The sequence below is a fragment of the Manacus vitellinus genome, unplaced genomic scaffold (assembly GCF_001715985.3).
Source record: "Manacus vitellinus isolate BGI_N305 unplaced genomic scaffold, ASM171598v3 scaffold_46_pilon, whole genome shotgun sequence".
Classification (NCBI taxonomy): Eukaryota; Metazoa; Chordata; class Aves; order Passeriformes; family Pipridae; genus Manacus; species Manacus vitellinus.
Window position 1 is genome coordinate 4823933 of NW_021940578.1, and position 16717 is coordinate 4840649.

Genomic DNA, 16717 nt, shown 5'->3' on the forward strand with positions numbered 1-16717 from the left:
TCTTTGCCCAGAATGTGCTTTTTTTCCCCCTCTCTCTTTCTATCAAAACTACTAAAGAAATCAATAGGCCTTCCAGAAGAGAGAGAGACGAATCAGAACCAAAAGAAGCTCTAGTTTATTAGGTTTTTAATTAAACATGATGAACACATTTTAAATAACACAAAGGCCTCGGGCTGAGCTGCATCTAATCGAAACAGATTAAGTCACCCGTCCACACTTGGGTAGTTATTAATTCTGTTTATTTATGCATGCTTGCTGCAGGCAGGGCTTGTGCTGCTCTGCTGCAGCTTATTGCACAGGGATGCTTTTCCTGCATGGAACTGTGCTCCTGATTACCAGGCAGATGTTGATTATGAGGACCTGATGGAACCGCCTCTGAAACTCAGGGCTGAGCCTCCCAAAGTTCAGGAAATCTGGATAAAACAACACTGCATTTCTTGGGCAGTTCTTCCTTTTCCCTCTGCACTTTGTTCCATCTCTTCAGAGATGTTAAATTCTCCCAGGGAAATTGCCAAGTTTTCCTTAGGAGGGTTTTTTTTAACTTGTGCATCTCCGTGCAGAGCTGTCACTGACACCCTGTGACATCCCTGAGCACCAGCTTTTATCATGAAATATTCTGCCTTTTAAATATTTTACATTGCTCTTGATGTCGAGTAGTTGAGGTAAACAACCCTGATTCAAACAACCTCTTAAACTTATGTGCAGGGGTAGTTAATCCTTGCTGGTGCTAAACCTTAATTGGCCATGTACATCAATTTACAAGTTCATAAATTTTAAAATATCCACACCTGGCTTCGGCTTTAAATTCATTTATCATAAAATACAAATGGAGATCTTTCTTCCAAAAAGGACAAGGTAGGGGAAAACTCTTTTCCTGATATGTTTGCAAGGGTTTGTAATCCAGCAGAGCAGGTCAAGAAATTACTTATGCAAAGCCCACGTACTTATTTGCTTGGAATCATCTTCAAATGTCTCTCACCTGCCCTTTTTGGAGCATCTGCTCATGAGAACATTGTTTTCATGGCTTCCTCCTTTGAAGCCAAGCTCTTCAGATGTGCTGGAAGACAGAGCTGCTTACTGGGGCAAAAATGCCCTGAATTTTATTGACTGTTTCTGTGGCAGCTCTAGGAAATGGAATTCACGGCCAGGTTGAAACAGAACCTCTGGAACAGTCGAGTGGGGGGAAAAAAAAAATCATCAAGGGAGATTGGAAAAGCTGAGTGGCATTGCAGGGCTGCATCTGAACCAGGCAGTGGGCTTAGAAGGTTAAGATATCACTTACTGCTCAGTTTTAATGTTTTATGCACAGAAAATAAAACATTACAGCTTTACAGTGGAGGGACAGTTCCACTAAATTAACATTTTCTGGAACTTAGAAATCCAGCCATTTGCAAGTGTGTTAATGGGTGGCAGTTGGAATTTACTGAGCACTGAGATAAAAAACCCCACCAAATTTAAACTGCCATGGCCCAGTTGGGCCTGTACTTTAAGGAGAATAAATAAGATTTTAGTTCAAGCAAGTGTGGGAAGGTCTTGTCTGTAGCTTATTCTAAGAAGTGGAAAAGAACCATCAGCCCTCCCAGTGAAAAGTAACCGATGAGGGATGAAATTATTCTGCTTGAGGGGGGGGAAAAAAGTTGTTATTTAAAGGTTGCATAAAATTACAGTTCCTTAGCAGTTGGCAGGGTTACAAAATGATAAGCTGTGGCCAAGCTGGAAAACACAAGGTGTATTATAGCCTGAAAAGGTGAACTTGGTTTCAACACAGGTTTCTAGATGAAAGATAACCATCTTTTTGCTTGTGATTAACTTGCATCAGTGTTTGATCTGAGCCCTTGTTTAGAGGGATCAATATTGCACATGCAGCACCGAGTTTATTGTCGAGTCCTTTCGGAAATAAGGCAGTGAATTAAAAATCAATTATACGTGCAGAAAAGTTTGTGTAGGGCAATCAATTCTGTCCTTTTAGTTTGCCAAAAGATTCCATTGTTTAACCAGCTGTGAAAAGGAATGAATTTTAAAAGCCTCCAGCAAATGAGGGAGCCCAAATGGGGGGGAGGGAGAGATTTAAAACAAAATTATTTCAGCATTTCATGTTCAGCAGAGGCTCTTCAGGGATAAACCTATAAATCCTGTCAGTGACCTTGGCTTCAAAATGGGTGATTTCACTGCTTTCCCTAATCTTGATCTTCCCCCAGCTGCCAGAGAAGTTGGTGTTTTCTTAACAATATCTTTTTTTTTTTTTAATTAATTATTTTATTTGTTTTGTTCAGCTGCCATGCGCTTCTCGATTCGTGGTCTCTCTGCCTTCACGTGGAATATTTTTTATCTATTAAGCAACTTACCACGTTGCTGATCCCCCCCCCAAAAAATAAGACAACAGATATTTCCCTTCTCCAGTTGCCAGGGCTCAAAGGGCTGTTTCTGTGCAGGAACAGAAGCGAAACTCTCCACTCCAGCATAAACTGAATAATCCAGAGGTGCCTCCAGAAGCTGCTGGTTTCTGGGGGGGGGGGGGAAGAAAAAGGTCTTGTAATCCAGCAGTTTCCCTGTTGCCAAGGGGAAGGAATCTGCTGCCTGGAAGATTAATCAGCGAGCCGGCGCTTGATTGTCGGAAGCGCGGTTTTCATCTCCTTTCCAAGGGCATCTTAAAAACGGAGCTCCCGGCCCCTGCCCGAGCTCTCCATCATCCATCCTGGAGGGAGAACGAGGTGCTGGGGGACCCCAGTGCTGGCATTTGTCACCCCACAGGGCAGGGGGTGGTTTGGTAAAGGAGGGGAGCCCAAAAAAGCCGTGCCTGGCAGTTCCTTAGCAACGGGGCCGGAGTCGGGTCCAGGGCATGTCTCCCCACTCCTGGTGGAGGAGCAGGGGCTGAAACAAAGCCTGGGCCTTGGGAAGAAAACAGCCCAGCTGGTCCCTCTCCCTGCTCCCATCAGGTGATGTTCTGGTCACTGGCACAGCTCCTGCCTCCAACACTCTGACCTTTTATTCAGATTTTATCTGCCCGGAGATCCGGAGTGTGGTTTAAATATAACAGCGTGTTATATCCTGTTCCCCTCCGAAAGGAAACTGAGTCATGGCCTTAGAAAGAGCAGCTGGAGAGTGGAGGGATCCTCACAATTCTGGATTTTCTGGGCTCAGTGCTTTTGCCACAGCAGGAAAACCAAGGGAGGGGTGGTAACTCATCTCTGGTGGTTGTGGTCAATCTTTCCCACCCCGTGGTTTTATTTTGGAGGTTGTTACATCTTGATCTAATTGTAAAACTGACCTGTTTACTCTCAGTTTCTTTGTACATAACGTAATTTCCAGATTCTGAACCGAATATTTTAAGATAATCTGTATTTACTCACAGTCTAAGTGACTTTTAAAAGGCTGATAGTGTTAATAAGATAACATTGCACCGTTTGCTTCCCGTTCTGAATGCAAATATCATAAATTACCTGGGGTAATTTCTGTCTCGTGCTCCTTGGGGTGCATCACCCCAGCCTGTAGGATTGCATGAGCTTCTCTATGCTTTTGAAAGGGATTTGATAATTTAAATATGAGAAATGTTGGTCAGCTGTCTGTTTTCAGGTATCCTTTTGTTGTTGTTGTTTTGGAAGTGCTATCAATGGAGTGATTTAAACTTAGATTCACTTTTCTACTAGTTAAGGAAGGGTGACTGGTTTCTTGGCTTTTACTGATGGCAACATCCAGAGTTCTTGGGTTGATTTAAAGTTATTTCAATCCTCCTGTCACTTCAGCAGTTTGGTTGGGTTTATCTGCCTTGCAGGTGGTAAGAAATTCAAATTATCTCCAGGATCCTTCCCTCCTCAATACCTAAAAGTGCAATTAGAATATAGTAGCAAAATAATGGTGAAGTGCTTTGATATTTTTTTCCTGTTAAGTGTATGATAGAAATCTCCAGCTTCTTTCCAAGTAATTTTGGCTTAGTCTAAGGTGATATAGGGAAAAGCATTTCCTTTTGTAATACTTATGTTGGAATTACACTTTATTAAATACGCAGAGCCCAGGTTTAGATTCCTTGATATGGCAAGTGGCTGTTTTATTTCCAAAGAGTTGTTTGCTGTCTGGATGGCAATTTGCTGTTCCTAACAAGATCGCTTTGAAAACACAAAAAAACCCCTAAAACAAAGCAAGTGCAGACAGATGACAAGCATTGTCTGCAACTTGACAAGATGATATTTCGTATTTAAATGTTTTTTCCCTGATAGTTTGGGTCTCTGCCTTAGCCTTGCTTTGATTCTGTTTGAACACAGAGCCTGTCAGCCCAGAGAACCTGAACTTTTGGACTTTGTCACCAGATTCTCTGTGGTTCTGCCCCCACAGCTTGTCTGAGAATTACCAATATGGCCCAGTGGCCACTGCAGCAGCAAATGACAAAATGCTCTTCAAATTGGTGTGGTGACATAATTCCTATTGAAGAAGGGTTGATTACTGTCAGTGTGGATGCTCTGTGTGCTTTAGTGCTCAGGGCTTATCTCTCTTGCACAACAAGAATGCCAAAACACCCCTCATTTGCAAGCGCTGTTTGCATGATAAATTTTGTTTTTCTAATCTTCCCTATCAACGGCCCCGATTTATTATTATTTTTTTTAATCCTTCAGATGACATAAAAATGCATTTTAATGAAGCAAATTATCAGGCTTTGTCTCCTCTGTGTATAAGCGGGGCGGCCACATTCAATTAGGCTGAAAAATGATCATTTGTTCTATTACAGGCTGTAACAGGGCGAGTGGAAAACCACCATCCATCACCAGTTGCTCAGCTCCATGCTACTTAAATCACTTGCCATCCTGTCAGGGGCTCAGAATCCTCGATGGGAGCCATTATTTAATTTAAGTTTGTGGAGGTGTCACTTGTTTGATAATAGGCTGGTTCTGTAGTAGATGCACAGTGACTAAATATTCATCATTTCCTGCATCCATCCAAGAGCCCTAATTAGTTGTGAGGGTGGCAGTGCCAGTGGAGCTAATGATTGTAGTGCCATGGGAAGGGTCTGACAGCAAATAAGGATTTGATCCAAAGGGAGGAGAAGGTTCTTCCCCCAGAGGGTGGTCAGGAACTGAACAGTGGGCACGGCCCCAAGGCTGCCAGAGCTCCAGGAGGGTTTGGCCAACACTCTCAGGGATGTAGTGGAATTGCTGGGAGGAGCTGAACTTGATGATCCCTGTGGGTCCCTTCTAACTTGGCATATTCCAGGATTCCATGAGTTCTGCTGGAGCTGCAAAGGCCTCGTTTCTGAGCCTGGCTCCCCCTTGCTCCCAGAGCCAGTGTGAGGGCTTTGGTGTATCTGGAAGGAAACTTAGATTTGAGTGAGGAAATGCCACCTTTTCCCAGTCACTGACCATGGAACAGTCACTGAGTGGCTTCACTTTTAACCCTTTAAGAGCAGGGTGTGGTTGGCAGAGCTGAGCCCCTGCAAACCCTGTCAGTGCTTCCCCCGGTGTGGGGGAGGTTCTCTCTTCCCCTCCTTGGTTAAGTGAAGTGTCAGATGTGTTGATCAGGCTCATGAGGGTGCACTTAAAAGCTGCTGCTCAGTGCTCCTTGCCCAGTGTTGTTTGTACTTTCATGTGCCTTGTGGTTTTGAATATATTGTGTTAAAGACTCAGTGCAGGAGCTTCTGGCTTTGTGGTTTTGCTTCAGCTTTTACTGACTGGCCTCTTGATATCTCACTTGTTCCCCTTGTGCTTGTTCCACTGTAGGGTTTTTTTTTTTCTCTATTCTTTTGTTCCTTTCCTCCTCCCCCCATCCCTCTCACAGCATCCCTCAGATTTATATGGCTTTTAGGCTACGTGGGGAGATGGATCATTCAGGCCTTATGCATTTAGAGGAGCTGATAAATAACGTGGCAGTGTATTCCCCTCCACTGCACTGGAATAACTTCCAATGCTCAAATCAAACATCCCATTTGCTACAAACTGAGGAAGGCAACGAGGGCACCTCTGGTTTATTAGGGTGCATATTTCATTTCTCTCTTAGGGAAGGTATTCTTCACTTCTGTGTGTCTGGGGAGGCAGTTCCATAGTCTCAGCACCACTTCCCCCTTGCCTCCTTCCCCCCAAATATCCACCTTCCCAGTTTCCCTTCCAGTGTTCACCTTTGTTGCAGCTGCATTTCTGGTCCTTCATTTTTAAATCTTATCATTTCCTCTCTTATTTGTGGCCATTTTTTCCACATTTGGCACCATTCCCCCCTCACTGGGGATGTGTCCCCCAGCCTGGAGTTGGATTTTGTCATCACCAGTATTATTTCTCTCCAGATTTGCACACTCAGGGGTCTCTTCATTGCCACTGCAGCCAGTGGCAGACATATCCTGAGAGAAATTCAGGGAGTTTCCAGAGGTTCTCTTATGTCATTCTGGTAAGGGTCAAAAACCTGGAATTTGTATTCAAGTGCCTGAATTCCAGCCTGGGCATCACTGCTGTCACAGCCCTGCTATTCAGTGATTTAGCTGGGAAGCCACCTGCAGAAATACCTGCCTCTCTACATGGATAATTTCCTTGGGGATTCTTGCCACCATTTTGTCTCATTATTCCTGGATTTGTTCATTGCTCTCAAGTCTGGGGGCTCTTGAAGTGCTTTTATTTGTTTCCCGCTGCTGTTTGCATAAAGTCCCTGTTTGAAGGCAGAAAATCATCTCCACAATAATTGATAATAATGGTTGAAATCCCAAGGGAACAATATTCCTGCAATAGGGAAATTCCATGAGAAGTACTATGCTCGAGCCTTGAAAGGCTCATACGGGATATTTCAGGTGATTTTAGTGGTGTTTTTCTGTGCTTGGTGCTTCAAATTGGCTGAAAGGACCAAAAGTGTCACAGGGAGAGAGAACAACTCCAGACTGGCATAACAGTCCCTGTGTATTCCCCTCACTCTGCATGACCTGTGTCACAAACAGAGAATTTCCTGGTGAAAAAGATGGAGAAAATGGAAATGTTCTGATGTTTTGTGTTAACTCTCCCATTAGTTATAAGGCTCTGGGCTGCTGTGTGTCTGTGCTCACCCACCCGTGGCATTGCCTGCAATGGGCATTTTAGCCTTGATGATTTAATGGAGATTTAATGGAGATCCTCTGGGTGTCACTGGGCAAGGGGTTGTTCCCTTCACTGCAGTACAGGGAGTAAAAATGCTGCTTTTAAGAACAACAGCACGAGGAGAAGGAAATTCGGAGGGAGGCTGATCAATCTGATATTTATTTTCCTCTGGACTTTTTTCTGCCCAGTGAAGGTGAGGAAACATAAGGAACATTCCAATGTTGGTGTAATTCAAGGAAATATTGATAACTTTAAGAATACACTGGCATTGCAGTTCTTGGTACAGGTATTTGAGATTCAGAGGCTGTGAGGAAAAGAAAGGTTAATATTCCCAAGTGATGCCTGAGAGCTGTTCCTCAGGAGGAGAGGGGGTCTGGTAGGACATTGTTTATATTCCACAAGTGATGATTTCTCTCTTGGTTCATGTTACATGCTCTGTTGTATGTATTTTTACCTCTGCTTTTGGATTCTATACTTCTACCAGTTCCATCATGTTCAAAAAAACCCGACAACAATTGGAACTACAAATTATTATTTTTTTAGAAAACGCAATTGTACCAAGTCTGGGTGAGCATAATCTTGAGAAATGAAAACAAATAGCTTTTTTTCTTTTCTATTCAGACTGAAGTTTGCAGGTTAAGTGCTGAATTTCTTCCATTTACCTGTATTAAAGGGAGATATTTGGAGATACCCTATGAGAAAGGAAGCATGTCCTTGAAAAGGAACACATTGTCCAGCTCTTTCTTTTTACTTGCTCTTTGGTTTTGATGTACAAGAAGGCTTTTTGTATATTAGCATTTTTAACAGCAGTTTAAAATAACAATCAGAAATGAATCTCTTTGTGTACAGAAAAGGCAATCTGAGGTATAATCAAAAGCTTGCTGTTGTCTCTTGGCAGCAGCACATTGTTTTGTTTCTCTGGGTCACAAAATGTGCCAGACCTTTGTTCTGTTTAACTCTTAAAAGGCACCTTTAAGAAATCATTTATGTAAAAACACGCTCAAATCATTTTAGCTTCGTTTGCAGGACTGAGAAACTGTTGATTCCAGGAGACAACAAGCTAGAGAGAATGTTTTATAAGCAGCTCTCTTTATTGTCAGCAAGGGCAGTCTCCAGGTTGGGGGGTTCAGGGTCTGTGCCCACAGAAGGGACGAGTCTCAGACTGGCTGTGTGAAAGCTGGTTGATGGCCCCGTGCCAGGGGGCTGTTCTCTGAAGATCATGGAAGAGCAGATGTCTGGGGAGGCCGTGGGAGCAGCTGGAGTGTTGCACAGACCTGGCTCTGCCTGTCCCACCTGCATAGGTGGGTCCTCCATCTGTCAGCAGCAGGTCTGTCATGGGCATTTAAATCTCAGCCTGGGTGAGTCGGCCGAGCTGGTTCCCTGCTGTGGAAATGATGACATTTAGCAGAGTGAGGAGCTGCTTTCTGTGCAGCTCCAGAGGGGAGAGGTGTGGAGAGTCCCGAGGGAATGTTTCCAGCCTGCTGGAGGCCCAGCACTTGTTGCTCCCTTTGGAAGATCCTCCTGCCACTCGCCCCTCTGTGCACTGCCACCGACCTGGGAGGGACAAAGCAATGCCTCCTCTTCCCACCCTGGTTTTATTAGAGGAAAGGAAATGGCAAACTGAGCAGTCTCCAAACCAGAGGGCTCATCTCTCCCTGCCTCTCCATCCCTGCCCTGAAATGTGGGACCATTAGCAGTGGTGTTAACAGGGCTGATAATGCCTGTAATAATCCATGAATTGTTTCTTCCAAGGAGTCACGGTTGTTTATCAAACACCCTTTCTAGAGCTCCTCGAGAAAAGGAAAGTCAGGTTTCCTTTTTTTCCTCCTGCTGCTGCTTTAATATCCAGCCTGGTTTTGATCGTGCATCAGCTGCTGCTGTGCCGCTGTGGGCTGTGCTCAGATCAGGTTTCTCGGTGCGCTGTTGACTTTATCTCGTTTACAGGATCACATTTCTGTTGCCATACGCTGTGTGATCGCAGCCTCCCCGCAGCTCCCTAACAATTAGGAATTGAGCAGGAAGTGTGTGTTCCTCACAAAAGCCTTTGGAGTCGGGTTTTACAATCAGGCCCGGAGCAGAGGCGGGGGAGGCACTTCTCCCAAACACGCTCCTGACACAGAGGAGTCTGTTGTTGCAGCCACTTGGCCGTTTGTCAGCAGTTCCCAGACATCCATCCATCCATCCCTGCATCCCTCCTGCACAGGTTGCTTGGCAACCCGGGCCGGAGCCGGCTCGGGGCCGGAGCATCAGGTCGGGGATGATTTATCGGCGGGGCTGGGCGGTGAACCCGGGAGGCAGGACTGGAGAGAGCCCGGCTGGGCTGGGAGCATTATCTGGGATGTGCTCTGAAAGCACCCGGAGCTGATAGTCAGGGCACAATTAGAGCAAAAATAAGGGCTCTTCATTTAGACAGAATTGATTTTTTTTTTTATTTTATTTTTATTTTGCTGTTTTGTTTTCTCTTTCCCATCGAGGCTCCCACCCAGACCCAGGTACGGTGCAGAACCCAAATCAAGGCAGTGCCTGGTGCTTCGGGTGAGCCTGAAATCTCTGCCTTTATAAAAATAGCTCTGGTAAAATCCTGATGGGAAAATAGAGCTGGGGTCAGCACAGAAGGTTAGCAGCACCCTGACAGCTCCAGGCCTGGGGTGAAGGAATAGCTGCATTCTCCTCCAGCTCTGGAAATGTCTGAGAGCTGTTGTGTCACCTTCAATACCATGTTGCCTTTCATACAGACTTTCACATTGATCCCTGGCACTAAACAGAGAAAAGGGAAAGCAGAGTTTTGTAAACTGGCATTTAGGTAATGGTTCCTGCTGTGGTCACATGTAGAACTCTCACCCCCTTAAAACATCACCTTCCATAAACTAAATGGAAGGAAACTGGGGCAGCCTTTAGGTATAAACACCTCAGCTCAGCTCCTTCTGCTGGCTCCAGTCCTTTTCCCAGCACAGTGGTGAGGAGGGGTGGGCAATCCATGGAAAGCACGGCAACAAGAGCATTTGTGCAGGTCTGAGAAGGCAGAGAGGAGAGAAAGGGTGGTGAATCCACTCTGACCTCTCCAACAGCAATATAAATACTTTATTGAAAATTCTAAATAAATGTGCTTGTAACCAGTAATCCCGCTCTGCATGCAATCTCATTTAGCCAACTGGGTATGCAAATGTGCTATTAATGTGTTTGCATCCAGTATAAACACACAAATCTAATCTGTTTATATATGTCATTTACACACAGCTGTGCTCACGCTCACTTAATACCAACATTTTCAGCGGGGCGAGAGGTACCCTGGGAGATCCATTGTTCCAAACAAAAGCTGAGCAGTGCAGCACCAGGGAAGGGGGGTCATTATCAGCGCGGGATCTTTTGGCATTCCCTCGAGGGAGTCTGCCTAATGACTCCGGGGATGTGCTGTGGATACTCAGAGCACAGCCTGTCCCTGCAATGCTTTGCTGCTGAACCCCTGGGTTTGAGGGAGGGTCTGATTTTCCAGTATAATTTCTCAGGAAGACAAAGCGATCCGATTGGGAGGGAGAGCAAATTGTTTGGCTCCTCGAAGCCTTTCAGCTGATCTATTCCTTGTCAGTTTGTTTATAGAGGATGCTTGATCTTGCAGGCAGATGGCCTGAAGGAGTGTAAGGTTTTTATCACATGGGGGTGACCAGCAATGCACTCTGAAGAGGGGCTTTGAATATCCAACAGGAACATTCATAGTACAGAATAATATCTAATGAATACCAGCAAAATATTTGGGGGTTTCCATGTCTTCGAGTAAGAGAACTTGGTGAAAATATGATTTTATTTTCAAAAATACCGCAAAGGTTAAAGGATAATTTCGTCTTGACGGAATAGAATTATTTCACTTAAAAAAATTGATAAGAAAAATAAACAGAGCAGTTTCTATGATCTAACTGATCTCCAGTGAGTGGCACCCCTGCCCATGGCAGGGGGTTGTTACTAGATGACCTATAAGGACCCTTCCAACTCAAACCATCCTGTGATCCTATTAAAAGAAAACTGAATTTGGTTTTAGGATGTATTTTGAACTAAGGTCACAATCTGCTGAATGAAGCAGTAAATGGAGTAAGTTATTTAATGGAGTGAGTATATTTTGTGTGTATGGTTTGGTCAGCAAGGCACAGACACTCCCCTACAACAGAGGTGTCACCACAAAGGGTTTTCCCCCAGATTTAACCCAGAACCCAGTGCCTGGCCTGGGCTGTTGGAGAGGGAAATCCTGCCAGCAAAAGGGGCATGGCAAGGGCACATCAATCCCTGGCACTTCCCATCCTGCAGTCCTGCCCCTCCTGGCCACGGCCAGAGCTGCTGCAGTGCCTTGGGGTTTTTGTGGGTAAGAGTGTTCAGGGAACAAAGCAGTTTGTAGGAGGGGTTAAATAAGCATTAAATAGACATGCTCTGTGTCTGCAGTGGTCAGGTGGATGTTGAGAACAGCTTGGATGTGTGTGACAGCTGCTTTTTCTTTCACTTAAAGTACCTCTGTTTGCCCTTCATGCAGTTACTGAGCAGTCCTGTCTGTTACTGTCTGTTACTCTAGAATATAGAGATTGATACAATAAATACTGGCATCATTTTCTACTCCTGGCGGGTCTATTTTGGCAAAAAAAAACTTGTGAATAACACAAGTTTTTTTGTAAGAGAGACCTGACATCTTCAGTTTGAGTCTTCTTAATGAAACTATCAGGAATACTTGTGTTTCTAGAGGACAGTGTCTATCACTGACCTTATCAGCAAATGCCTTTATTTGCTCTGTACACACACGAGCGAAATATAATGTTAACTCAGCCAAGCTTTTAATAAAATGTGCTCTGCCCTGAAATTCAGCTGACAGAATTGTTTGGAGCAGTCTCTAAATGTGCTGCACGTTGAGCAGAAGTTTTGCAGCTATAACCAAATCTCATTTTCTTTTTGGAACAGCTGCCATAATTTTTCATCTCGTGAAACTTAAGAAATAAAGATGCTTTCATGCATTTAGTGTTTATTTGCTGTTAACTATTAAAACCCCATAAATTTTGCTACTGTATGTACTATAAAACTTCAAAAAGGCATATTAAATATGGAAGGTGGTGACAACTTTCATTGGTATCTGCCTAAAAAACCTCAGGCCTTTTCCAAAATGCACTGAACCTATTGCTTTTGTTATAGCAAAATCTTCCATTTTATTTGCTTATAATTAAGGAAAAGGTTGAGAGAGAACTTCCTGTTCTTGGACATAGGCTAAGGAGGGCTTCTTCTTTTTTTTTTTTTTTAGAAAGATTGAGAAATAAAGTCCTTATTTCCTGGATTGAGAAAGAACAGAAAAGGCTCCGTGTGTTTGTAAATATATTGCATTGCACAATGTTCTTCACTCATTAACCATGTGGAAATCATAGCAAGGGAATGAAATCCCACGTGGGATTTCTTAGTGGAAATACATTTGATCTAAACTTGATTGAAGCATCACTTCAGGAGAGACAGATTAGCAGCAGTGATGAATGTGCAGGTTTCTCAGAGTTGTGCTGCCTTCCTGAAGCCCGTGAGGTTTCCGTTTGAAACTCTAAAATTGATTTAACCAGGTTGGTTTTTGCAGTAGTTGTTATTCTTGCACACTTTGGTTTAGATCTTTGCAGTAAAGAAGCAAACTGGGCCCCTCATTTCCCGGTGGGAAGCTGGGGGGCAGGATTTCAGTGGGCAGCAGCAGATTTCTCCTGCCAGGCTGTAATCTCTGGATAACAGGAACCCTGACGCACCCCCTGAACTCCAGCTCTGCGCTGGCACTGCCATCCCGTTGATAAACATGCCAGCTGAGCTCTGTTAGGCACAACATAATGGCTTTGTGTATCTTGTCATGATATTTGTTCCCCGGGATAAAATATGGGACCTGCAAGTAACACACAGGCAAACATTAACATGCTTGTTCCTTGTTCTTCCTGGGTTATTTATAGCTCCCTGTTTACAGGCTGGAGCAGGGATACTGCAGGATCTAATGCATTGCATCAAATTATAAAATGGTATTAGGAGGCCTTGTGCTGTGGCTGGTCAATAGCCATGGAAACCACTTCATAAAATATAACTGTGTCTGTCAGCACCGGCTGCAAGCCGTGGGATTTCCTAAAGCTGCTTCCCAGCCATCGTTATCCAGAGCATTTTTTTTTTTAATTGTGCCACAGTTTGTCAGCAGTGAACAGAACAAACAGCAGTGCTGACAGAACCCTGTCAGAAGGAATGCTGGAAAGTTAAACACAAGTGGTGAAATTGAAATGTTTGCCCTAAAAAAAATCCGAATTCTCTACCTGTAAAAATTAAACCATTTGTGCTCTGGAGCCGCTTCCACGTCTCATCCAAACTTATCCATAGGTTTGAGCCTCGTTATTCCACCAGCCCTGTACTGTAAGACTATTTTAATTCAGCAGCTGTCGCTCCCAGATGCCTTCTGTGAGCAGCTCAACATCTCCCGCCCCATTAAGAGGCAGACACAGAATTTGGTGCATGTCATCTGTGCAGAGGAGAGCAAATTTAATCAGTGTTGTGCAGTCTGCTCCGCGAGGCGCTGCAGAGCAACAGGTCACTTCTGATTTGGTGTTGCAACTCTTTGGTTCTTTCATATTTAAAACCATTTCGGGGTCTCTGTTGGGCTTGGCTTGAAGAAAAGGAGTAGCTGCTCTTGCTGCAGGCCAAGGGAGAGCAGAGCATGATGCCTGAATTAATGGAAGACTAGAACAGGGAGGAAAAGCTGAAGAATCCGATGTAAAGGAGGAAGGAAAATCTGAAGAAGAAATCATTTTAAGCAAGCCTTTATTGTTTTGTTAAGCTTTAGGACTTCTGAGTTTCTCAAATTGATTTTTGTGTGCTTTTTGTGTATTAAGAAGTTTATCTCTTTGTGTGCCAAGGGGGGCACAGCTATTTTATAGTTGGGTATCTCCCACTGCCTCAATGGCCCAGGGATAATGCTGCACAGCACCAATAAAGGTGACACCATAGTTGGCCAAAATTTCAGAATGTCAGGACTGACTTCATTCCTACTTGGAAAATTTGGAATAGCATTTCAAGGTCCCTCTAATTCTGTTATTCCCATGGGCTCTATGCTAGGCTTGCATTCCCAGTAGGGATTTTTGATATCCCGTGGGTTCAAAGGAAAACAGTTTGTCAAAGGCTTTTTAAATAGAGTTGAATCCCAACACAAAACAAATATAAAATAGTTCAGTTAAAGAATCTTAATAAAATAAATTAAATGGTCCATTGAGAATTCAGATGCACCATAATAAGTCTTTGGCAAAATGAGGAATAGGGAATTTTGGGTGTTTTCATTTTAGATTGCACTCTCCTGTTTCCCTGTGCTGTTTCATCCTTGGTTGGAGTGTTCCAGCTCTGGTTTCTTCTTATTCCCTACAGCTTTTCCTGTCACCTTTTCCTGTGTATGCTGTTAACTGAGGCTGCAAAAGCACCGTCCCTCTGATACAGCCCAGGAGGCAGCGATGGCAGAGCCAGGAACTGAGCTGCATCCTCGAGTTCCCTGTGGATTGTCTGCTTTTAAATGTTTCTTCATTTAGTTGCTTTTTCATTCTTTGTGATGAGCTGCAGACAGGAATTATATCGCTCTTTGGGATACTGGGAGTGGTGTGAGGGCACCAGCCAGAGGTTTGTGGTGCCAGGGGCGTGATCCACCTTCCCCTCGGTGTAGTGAGAATTCCTTGGTAAAATTCAGGTGGTAAAAATGAGGAGTATGTTTGTGCATTAGGGACCAGTTACACACTGTAGGCACTCGATACCTTGCTCTCTAGACATTTGTGTGACTTCTGCCTGTGTCTGGGGGGGCTGGTACTTTGCTCTTAGCAAAAATTTTCTGTGTTCAGGAGCCCAGGCGCCCCCAGTGCTCAAATCCCAAGTGCTGGTCGGCTGGTTGGAAAGGAGCAGGTGGGTAGGAGTAAATCATACACTGGAAGGGACTGTAATCTCAAAGCCTTTACAACTGGTGGTTAATTCTCCTCTCCGTGCCCCCAGGCACGTTCTTGGCGAACTCTGCAGTCTTGCTGGTTTTGAGGGTCAGGGTTGGGCGAGGATAGAACCCTGTGGGAGCAGAGCTGCAGAATAATGTGCATGAGGTTCCAAAGGGCCTGTTCACTCCTCTCCAGGACTGTGGTGGGAGCTGCTGAGGTGCAGAGTCCTCTGTTTGAGCAGAGAATTACCCTTTCTGGGATTCCTTACACCCTTCACAACAAGGAAGCCTCTAATCACTGCCCGCCTCCTTCAAGCAGATGTTTGTTAAAAAGGTGTGATCCAAAATACATTGCCAACTTATTTCTTTTTAGGGAATTACTAATTCTCAACTCCTTCCCTTCTCTGGAATATTAGGGCCCACATACTCGACATCCCTTATCTTTTTTGCAGGCAGTATTTGGTATTTGCCTGTTTCTTTTTATTGGGGAATCACTAATTCTCAGCTCCTTCCCTTCTCTGGAATATGAGGACCCACATACTCAACATCTCTTATCTTTTTTGCAGGCAGAAATTGGTGTTTGCTTGTTGTTTATACCTGTGTATGATGTGTACAGGAAAGGAAAAGCTTTTTTTTCCTCTTGTTTCTTTTTAGGGAATTACTAATTCTCAAGTCCCTCCCTTCTCTGGAATATTAGGGCCCACATACTCAACATCCCTTATCTTTTTTGCAGGCAGAATTTGGTGTTTGCTCGTTGTTCAGACCTGTGTATGGTGTTAATGGGAAAGGAGAAAGCCCCCCTTTTTATTTATTATTTTTTTGCTGTTTATAGAAAAGGGAAAAGTCCTCCTAGGGGAGGACTGGCCTTTCCACAGAAGAGGGACTTTTAGTCTTAAATGTCTTGGTGCTGGTTCTTAAATCTCCTGGTGGTGGCTTTTGAGTGTCCTGGTGGTGTTTTTTTGAGGGTCCTGGTAGTGGCTTTTGAGTGTCCTGGTGGTGGTTTTTGAGGGTCCCGGTGGAGGTTTTTGAGTGTCCTTGTGGAGGTTTTTGAGGGTCCTGGCGGTGGTTTTTGAGGGTCCTTGTGGAGGTTTTTGAGGGTCCCGGTGGAGGTTTTGAGTGTCCTTGTGGTGGTTTTTGAGGGTCCCGGTGGAGGTTTTGAGGGTCCTTGTGGAGGTTTTTGAGGGTCCCGGTGGAGGTTTTGAGTGTCCTGGTGGTGTTTTTTGAGGGTGCTGGCGGTGGTTCGTGTTGGGGGTGCAGGTGAGAGGCTCGTCACGGGGTCCCAGCGCTGCGGGCAGGGGATGGGTGACACCCGGCCATGGATTTACCACGCGAAGGTGCTGGAAAAAGGAGGAGGAGGAGGAGGAGGAAGAAGAGCCGGGCAGGGAGCGGTGCCGAAGGGTTATTCGGGGTTGGGGGTGTTGCTGAGGGGAAACGCGAGGGGCTGAGGGGAGACGTGAGGGGAGGGATCGAGGCAGCGGCTGCTCGGAGCGAGGGAAGGGGGGCGCCGCTACCGACCCCGGGGCCGGGGGGGCGGGACCCGGCGGCGGCTTCCGCGGCTCTTCCCCGGCTGTGCCGGGCTCGGGCCCGCGGCCGGCGGGGGGCCGGCGATCCAGGCCGCCTTTTGCGGCGCGCCCCGCGGGTGCCGCCGCCCAGCCCCGCCGCCATCACACGCTGGGCGGCCGCCGCCTCGCGCCCGGCCCTCGGCTGCTCCATCGGCTCCGCTCCGCGCCCGGGCTCGGCTCTGGGC

General features: G+C 45.3%; 1 protein-coding gene across 1 annotated transcript in view; it reads left to right on the forward strand.

Annotated features, from left to right (window-relative positions):
- The window catches only part of RERE (arginine-glutamic acid dipeptide repeats), a 166793-nt gene that overhangs the window by 103638 nt on the left and 46438 nt on the right, over window positions 1–16717 (forward strand). The window lies entirely within an intron of this gene.